Genomic DNA, 8,950 nt, shown 5'->3' with positions numbered 1-8,950 from the left:
TTTAATAATCTTTTTTTCTGATAATAAAACGAATTCAAATTCAGTGTAGAAAACTTTAAGGAAAAAAAATAAAGATAGCCCATCCTGAGGTAAACTACAGTTTGGTACGTTTCTTGCTAGTCTTTTGTTGTCTGCATGTATATAAAGAGACAAAGAGAGAATATACCAAGTATTTCTTAAGAATAAAATTGAGCTCATAATCTGTGTGTGGTATAAGCATGTGTTTGTGTGTGATCCATCCATTATTTGACCGGTTTTCCCATTGTTGGACATTAGGGTAATTTCTAGATTTTGCTCTTTACATACATGACAAACATCCACGTATGTGAATTCTTATCTATCTTCTAGAATGGAATTAGGGGACCAGTACTATGCCCAACACTTTGATACACATTGACAAAGTACCACGGTTATATGAATTACACATCCACCAGCCATGTATGAGCCTGCTCTTTCTGACAAAACTTCATCAAACCTGAACTTTCTTTAAAAAACGTTTGATACATGAAAAAATAATGGTATCTACTTTTAGTTTTCATGCCTGGCTATTTAAGGAAGCTGAGCATTTTCCATTTGTTCATTAGGTGTGTTTCTTTTTAGTTCAATCTATATTTTCTTGTGAACCCGTGTTCTTTATCTATATTAAGAAGATTAATCCTTTCAGCAGGGAACATGGCTCATTCCCTGGTCTCTATTTGTTTTTTTCAACCACCCCAAAGGTCGTGATAATATTATTGATCTCTTCCTTTACCAACCACAGTATCTTAATGCAATTGAGATTGTATATCCATATATTCTTCCCTATTTGACTACAGCAGTTATAGCAAACAAGGATGTTCAAAAATGCTGGCAGATGCTGAAAGATCTAGTCAAAGTTATTCAGCAGAAGCCTTACATATATAAAGACCCAATTACATCATGCTAGTGAGACATTGTGTAAAAAAAGAAGAAAGAAGAAAAAAAAAGATAAAGACCTGACTACAGAATTTGTTGAGTGCTTATATGTTAACTTTCACTTTGCCAGGGCTCAGAAACACCCGAGGGAATATGAGTCAGTGCTTGTGAATGGCTTCTCGGTGGCTTGCCTTGAGGATTTCATTGAAAATGCCCATCTCGTCATATGTGAGACTTTTTGTGGCATCCGCCAGTGCATCAGCATTATGGTGTTGGCAGATAAACCAAACATGGCTCCAGAAGAGGCTGAAAGGTCGATTGTGAATTCGATCAGAAATGTAAAACTCAATGCCAAGATTGATTCTAAATTAGGTCGTGTGGTTATGGGTACCAATGTAGTCTCACCCTATCAGCAAGTGATTGAGAAGACCCTTTCTTTTAGAAGCTGATAGTTGCCCATGAATATTGAGAAGAAACTGAATTGGATTAGTAGGTCAGAGGCTCCTACTTGGGCAACTCAAGACTCTGGCTTCCACTGAGGAACTGTAAAGAAAAGATGAAAAAACTATAAAAGAAAGATGAAATAATAAAGCCATTAAATAAAGGGTGACATACATTTTAGAAACAATTAACCTATTGAGTATAAACTTTGGAGAATTAGAATAAAATTGGCTCTGGTTCATTTGAAAAACAAAAAGAAGAGTAATGCTGTGTCATGTATGTTATAAAATGAAAAGTAATCTCAGATTTACCTGTTGGGGGAACTTGGAGTAAAATCTCAGATTTTACTGTTGGAGGCGTGGCACAGAGAAAGAACACGGTGCCTGGCACACCAGGGAGGGGGTTGGCACAGGTTGGGTGCACACTGCCCTTGCAGAGTCCACGCCCAGGTCAGCTCTAGGTCATGGCCCCTACTAGGCCACAGGGACCTTTAATCAGCTCAAAACGCTAGGTCATGTCCCCTCCTGGGCCACAGGGACCTGTAATCAGAATGAAGCTCAAAGCTCCTCCTGACCTTGCCTCCCCACCTCCCACCGCCTTCATTCCTCTCTCCCAGAGGCTCCTCACTGTCCGGTCCAGATCTCCTGGACTGCAGTAGGCAGGGAGCCGCATGCCTCCAGAAGCGCCTAGCCAGGCTGGCCTCGGGCAGGAGGACATCCTGGGCAGGTCAATAATTTGGTGCCCCATCAGGCTGACAGTATTTTTTAAATTCTGCAATGGGAAGTAGATAGAAAGTAATTTTCTGTTTAAAAAACATCACGCAGAGAGAGCTTTTTTCCTTCATGTTCCTAGGATGGCTTCTCCAAACCTATCTGTGGAGTTTTCCATGTTGTAGTCACCACCACCTTGTCTGTCTCCTCCAAGCAGACTCTGAGTGCCTGGAAAAGGGAGACTTTCCTCATCGGTCTTGGAGTCTCCAGCACCCGGTGCAGTGTCTGGCACAGAGAAGGTACTGGAATGACTTGCTGACTGTTTCTATAAAAGGCTGCAGTAGACACATGAGCTCAAAGGAAGGAGCAAGAAACCCAGACGTTGCTGATTTCAGGCCACTCTGGATCCCGATGCCGGGCCCTTGGTGGCTGGGGCCCCATGCATGGTCTGGGAAGTGAGGTCCAGGGACTTCCCCTGCTCCCATCAACTGTTCCAGGATTTTCATCTCTCTGCATCCTGAGTCACATTCAGCTCATCTTGTCATTGATTAACTTTAAAATGCAGCAATTCGGCTTGGAAGGGGAGAGAGAGAGACAGAGGGAGAGAGCAGCTGGAGCGGATCTGAATGAGGTCTGGGGCTGGGAGGGCCAGCACTGTGCCCTGGACACCAGGAGCAGGAAATTAGATTTGAAGCAGAGAAGCTGTAGGCGGAAGGGGCTTTAGAGAAGGCTGTGGGCTAGCTTGAACAATTTACGACGGCCTGATCGAGTGCTTCCCCACCACCTGCATGGTTTAAATCATTTAAGCATTTTTGAAAGGAGAGAGCCCTGTTAGAAACCTGTCGTGGACAAAGAGGAAAACATAGATAATGGCAGTCATCATCCATTCTTCTTCTTTTTCATTTGTGGCCCCACAGTGGCCGGAAGCTCTCCCCTCACTGCCCCCTCCCAGGGTGGATTCAGCTTCTAGGAATAGGATTTAGTAACCCACCCACCATCACATCCAGACCAGACCACCTCCTCACCCCAGAACTCCCCTGTGCCCCTGTGCCCCTGTGCTCTCTTCCCCACCAGCCTCTGGCAGCCACTGATCTGCCTTGTCATTATAGTTTTGCCTTTTCTAGAATGTCATATAAATGCACTCACGTAATACTTCATCTTTTGTGTTTGACTTTTTTGACTTTAACGTAATGTTTTTGATTCGTCTGTGTTGTTCTATGTATTGCCATTTTGTTGCTTTTTGTTGCTGTGTGTGTTCCATTGTGTGCATATTCTACAATCTGTCCATCTGCCAGTTATGGACATTTCGGTTGCTCTCCATTTGGGGTGATTATGAACAAAGCCACTACGAACATCATGTACACATCTTCGTGTGGACATATGTTTCCATTGTTCTTAGGTAAATATCTAGACTGGATCTTATAGGAAGTTTATGTTCAATTTGAAAAGACACTGCCACAGTTTTCCAGCGTGGCTGCACCATTCTGCGTTCCCACTGGCAATGCATGGGAGCTGCAGTTGCTCATGTCCTTGCCAGCCCCGGGCGGAGACAGTTTGTTTTGTTTATTTGTTTCGGCCATTCTCATAGTTGTGTTGTAGTGTATCATTGTAGTTTTCCTTGGCGTTTCCCAAGTGACGCTGAGCATCTTTTCAAGTGCTTATTTGTCATTTGTGTATCTTCAGTGGTGAAATGTCTGTTCAAATTTTTTGCCTATTTTTTTGTGTTGGATTGTCTTTTTATTATTGAATTGTATAATGCTTAACTTTTATTAGCTAAATTTTTCCTATGACCCAGTCTGAGGACTAGAGGTCTGATTTCTGTGTCAACTAATTCATTCTACCTAGAGAGACAGATTTAGTAAAATTCAAAATGTGTTTTTATCCAAGTCATGCTGACCACCATAAAGCTGTGTCTGATCCATTTATGCATTTTAAAATTAAAAAAGCATTTGTGATCTGAACCCTAAGTTTGGTTAACATGACTCTTGCTTCCTTTTTTCATGAACATAAACATATAACAATACTTGGGTAGGAAAACACCCACACACAGGCTGACAGTTGTGCTTTCTTTTCTTATCTCAAGTTAGGTAATCACAAACAGAACTTGGGGAAACCTATTCTAGAGATAAATCCCTTAGCTTCTTGAAACTCCCATGGGTCATTGTTCCAAATGAGAAAATTCTTGTATCAGGAAATTTACACCTTGGCTCGAGTTCTTGGAGTTTCCGATTTTTACACAAAGTCCTAGACATTCCAGGGGACTCATATACAGTTCATCCCTGCTTCTGTGCTTCACCCAACTCTCTGCCATGATGGGACACAGAATAAACCTAATGAGTTTGGTAATTTAATAAAAGTTACCATCCGTAGACTCCTTACTATGTGCCTGGTTCTAGGGGCTTTGAGCCCATTGTCTCATTTAATCCTCACACAAACCCTGAGAAATGGCTACTATTATTGTTCCCATTTACGGGTGTGGAAGCTGAGGGTTATAGAGGAGTAACTAGTCTAAGGCTTCCCATCCACCAGGGGCAGGGCCAGGGTCCAAACATAAGAGCCAGTATAACCACCCTGCTGAACCATCTCTCAATCTGTGCATCATGATTATGTCACCTGTTCAGCCAGAACACAACGGGGCTTGCCCGGTGGCCTCTCAGGCTGGACACACAGGCTGGCCTCCTCTCTCCATTCGACTTCACTCTATCTGGAGAGTCTGAGAGCTAACACTGTGCTTCCCAGACTGCTTAGCTGGGGATCTGAATGAGGTTTGGAGACGGAGATACTACCATAAAAGGTTAGAAAGAGTCATGGATTAAATTGTGTTCCACCAAAAGATACACCGAAGTCCTAACATTGAATACCTATGAATGTGACCTTATTTGGAAACAGGGTCTTTGCAGATATAATTGACCTAAGATGAGATCGTTAGGGTGGCCCCCAAGCCAACAAGACCAGCATCCTTACAAGAGGAGGAAAATGCCTTGTGAAGGCAGACACGCAGGGAGAGCTCCATGTGGTGACAGAGGCAGAGTGTGGAGTGGAGCGGCTGGGAGCCAAGGAGTGCCAAGCGTTGCTGGCCACCACCAGAAGCTAGGAGAAGGCAAGGAAGGGTCCCACCCAGAGAGTCTCAGAGGGAACGTGGCCCGTGGACACCTTGACTATAGACTTTGAACTTCTAGGACTGGGAGAGAATCAATTTCTGTTGTTTCCAGCCACCCACTTTGTGGTTCTCTGTTTTGGCAGCCACAGGAAGCTAATGCAGGAAGGTAGACTTGAGGCAGGGGTGGCTGACAGCCAGCGCCGGTGGCGTGAGCACTGCCATCATGGCTTCGTGGCAGCAGCGTCCTGCCTACGGATCTCGGCTGTGGGGCTGGGTCTTGAAGCCTATAGACTCCGCTTCCCACCCTTCCAACAACTTCTGCAAGTGCTCAGTTCCCTGTGCTAAATCCTTTTCTGCTCTATTTCCCGTACTGGACCCTGACTGGCACACACTCCTCATGCTAAGTGTCGGGTAGGCTCCAAAGAGGAGAAGATTCTCACAGGAAATCAGGGCAAGCTAGAATAGAAATGGGCTGGTCGGCTCGTTTGCTTGCACCCTCCTTGCTCCAGCTGGCCGTCCTGACTGCCAGACCCACTGGCCAGCAGCTGCCCAGGACACTGCCACATGCTTCCCTGTGAACCTCACCCTGTGGCTCCCACTTCAGGATGGCTAATCCCTCCCTTTAACACCCTGTTTCTCCTTATCCCAGGACTAGAGACACCCTCTGCCTGGACTCCTTGCATTCCCTCCTTTTTTAAGGCTTTGGATACTTCCTCCTGGAATTAGGATGTGATAGGGTAGATTTAGTTCCAGGCTTTCATCTTTCCTCTGTTTGCTTCTCGTGATTGATGTAGCTATGATGCTGGTCATATTCTGAGGTTGGGTGCTTGGCTAGGGGAGGACAAACAGAGATTTAAGAGTCATTGTTGGCAGAAGGATCTGTCTGGTGATGGTCACACGGCTAACTGATGTCTCAAAGTGCCAAAATCACACAAAGATTGGAGGATTGAGAAAAGGCCCTTGAGAAACATCCAAGCTCCTCGTTCTGCCTGTCTGGATGGTTGCTCTTTTTATTAGGAGATGGGGCTGGTTATGGTAATGAAAAAGGGCTGAATTGGGAAGGGTTCGTTCTCTTATGTAATTATTTATAGACAAGGACATAAACTGTGTGGAACTTTATGAAAGTTTTCTTCTTTGAGCTGAGCTCGAGACCTGCTCCCTGATACCAGGAAGGAGGAGGATGTAGTGTTGCAGGGTTCCCAGAGCCAGGTCAGCTTCTGTCTTCTTGGCATTTCCCGAAGACCCCCCAGGAGCCTGCAGCTACTAAGGAAGGTAGATAACAGAGAGGACAGATGGCCCGGTGGCAGGGCACGGACATGTTTTATTTGTCATTTTTCCACTCCCCTTTTGGGGCTCTAAAATTTGTGCATTTTTGAGTGAACCTCTAAACTAGACGTAGCCCTTTCATACAAACTGCTTTAACTTGCAAAAGAGACACAGAGCCTGGCTGCAGAACTCACTTGTAGCACTCAGCTAGTTTGTCCTTAAGGACATTCCTGGACTATTGAAATCCTTTCCTAATAGTCCTTCTGGCCAACACCACATTTGTGGACATATTGGAGAGTCCTTGGGAAATTCTTGGGGCAGCGATGGCCACACTTCTATCTACACCTGAACTCTGGACAACCCGGCTCTTTTTGCCCTCGGCTTCTGTGGCTCAGGAAAGCAGTCCCATCTCTGCAAGTACCAGGAAGACTCGGGCTTGCTTCATGCACACTGCACTTGACTGCTGGCATCATCCTTGGAGACGGAGGCTGTAATTATCCCAATCACTCTGCCGATAGGCCTGGAGTATCCCCATGATTAATGGAAGAGAGTCACTCAAAACACAAGATGTCTCATTTTCTAGTTGGGTGTACAAGCAAAATACTGCGGAAACATAGCCTCCGCCACGTCAGCTAAATGTCTCGGCAGGTTGCCTTTTGTTCCCAAGCAATTGGAAACAGCAGGGCTGTCTCCGTAGAATCCAAAATGATATTCAGGATGGGGGAGAGTAGTAGAGGTCTCAGGTGGTTTTTTAAGCAAGCTTTTAAAATCTCATTCCAAAAGTCATTTTATATAAGTTTGCTGTAGAAAAGTTGGCAATTACAGAAAAAATATATAAGAGAAACCAAAAGTCGTCTATAATTGCAACAGCCACAGATAACCCTTATTGGCATTTTTCAGTATCTATTTCCATCTGTTGTCAGTACATATATATAGTAATGACTTCCACAAAATGCTCTGTTTTTTAACTTTCTTTTTACTTTAGCATCCCCGAATTATGGTTAAATACTGCCAGTGAGTACATATGGAGCATGAGCTATGTACCAGGACCAATTCTCCATGCACTACTAGTTTTATCTCACTTAATCCTCCCAAGGACTAGAGTGGAAGATACTTTTATCTCTTCCATTTTTATAGATAAGGAAACTGAGGCACAGAGGTGTTAAACGACTTGCCCAGGGTTGTCAGCTAATTATATAATGGAGTTAGGATTCAGTCTCTGGCAGCCTGGCCACTCGCCCATGCTCTTAGCTGCCACCGTGCTGTGTCTGGTTCCCACTGCTAGCTCCCGTGCTAGTGAGCTATTGACCTGAAGTCCTCAGTCTTTCCTGTCACAACCTGTCACCAAGTCACAGTCTGACACCAAGGCATGCTGTGGGAACCTTTTCTGAGCACCTACTATGTGAAGGGTGCTGTGGCTGCAACGTCAGCAGGGTCATCAAGAATCCTGTCAATGGGAGTCCCCAAATGTAGTAAGGGGAAAGACACCATTTGCCTAAAGCACGGCCTTGCTTTCACAGCAATAAGCATGGCATAGCCAGGGAATGCATGGAAAGACCACCAAGTGGCATGTTGGAGGCAACAGTAAGAGGGGGACCTGCTGCTGGGGTGACCTGGAAGGCTAACAGCCCAGCTTTCAGCACCTGAAAGGGGTGCGTGCTCTGAGCAGTTGTGGATCCTCGTGGGCTCAAGCTGGCCAGGCCACGGCAGTGGCGGTGCTTGGAATCAGGCAGTGGAAGTACCACGGTTCCGAGAAGTGCATCTGTTGCCATGGTACCCCGACAGCAGGAGGGGACCAGCAAGAGAGAGCAGCCTCTGTGCCTTCTGCCCCTCAGCAGGAAGAACCTTATTGGGGGAGGGCAAGGCCCAGGCATGAGTCAGGGCCCAACTCCAGCCCCAGGAAGACAAGGAGGAGAGACAACGTTCCTGGCCATGGTCGGCTCTCATGTAGGGCGGGCTCTGGGAAGGCCTGAGCTCTGTGTGGATGAAAAGGATGCTCAGGGCAGCCCATGCCAGGCCCTGCCGTCTGCCACACTGCCAGCCTTGGCCAGGGCCGCTTGTCCTCATCTACCTCCACCAGAGCTCTCGGCCCCCCAAGCCCCTGTTCTCATGGAGGTCATTTGCACCCCGCCCCAGTTCCGCCCCCTCACCTTTGTTTATGACCTCCTCCTGCCATCCTCCACCCCATCTCCAAGGCCCAGCCCACGCTCTCCCCCTGCACAAAACTTCCCACTGGACAGTGGCTCGCTTCTCTGCTCACCTCCTGGCACACCTGCGTGAAGTGTGGGGGCTCTTCCAGGAGAGTCCCTCCCCTCCCTCTCCCTCCCCGCTCCTGCTTGCCATTTCATTATCACCATTTCTTCTTTGTAAGGAACGATTGCATCAAAGCCATTGTATTGTCACAGGAGGTAGGAAATTATAAAGGCACTACATTTTTAGAACGATGTTTGTAGAATAAAATTAGCACTAAGCATATTTCAGTCTTAGCTGCTGCCTCTTTTTTTAAATAAGATTGTGCATTTCCAAGCCTAATTTTTAT

The 8,950-nt window shown here is 46.0% G+C and overlaps 1 pseudogene; it reads left to right on the top strand.

The window, feature by feature from the left end:
* Positions 1-371: 371 nt before the first annotated feature.
* On the top strand, positions 372-1,343 carry LOC105825501 (annotated as a pseudogene).
* Positions 1,344-8,950: the final 7,607 nt, after the last annotated feature.

Source organism: Propithecus coquereli, unplaced genomic scaffold (assembly GCF_000956105.1).
Source record: "Propithecus coquereli isolate 6110/MARCELLA unplaced genomic scaffold, Pcoq_1.0 Scaffold1, whole genome shotgun sequence".
Taxonomy (NCBI): Eukaryota; Metazoa; Chordata; class Mammalia; order Primates; family Indriidae; genus Propithecus; species Propithecus coquereli.
Note: the sequence above shows the minus strand (reverse complement) of the source record. Positions and strands in the feature narration are given on the sequence as shown.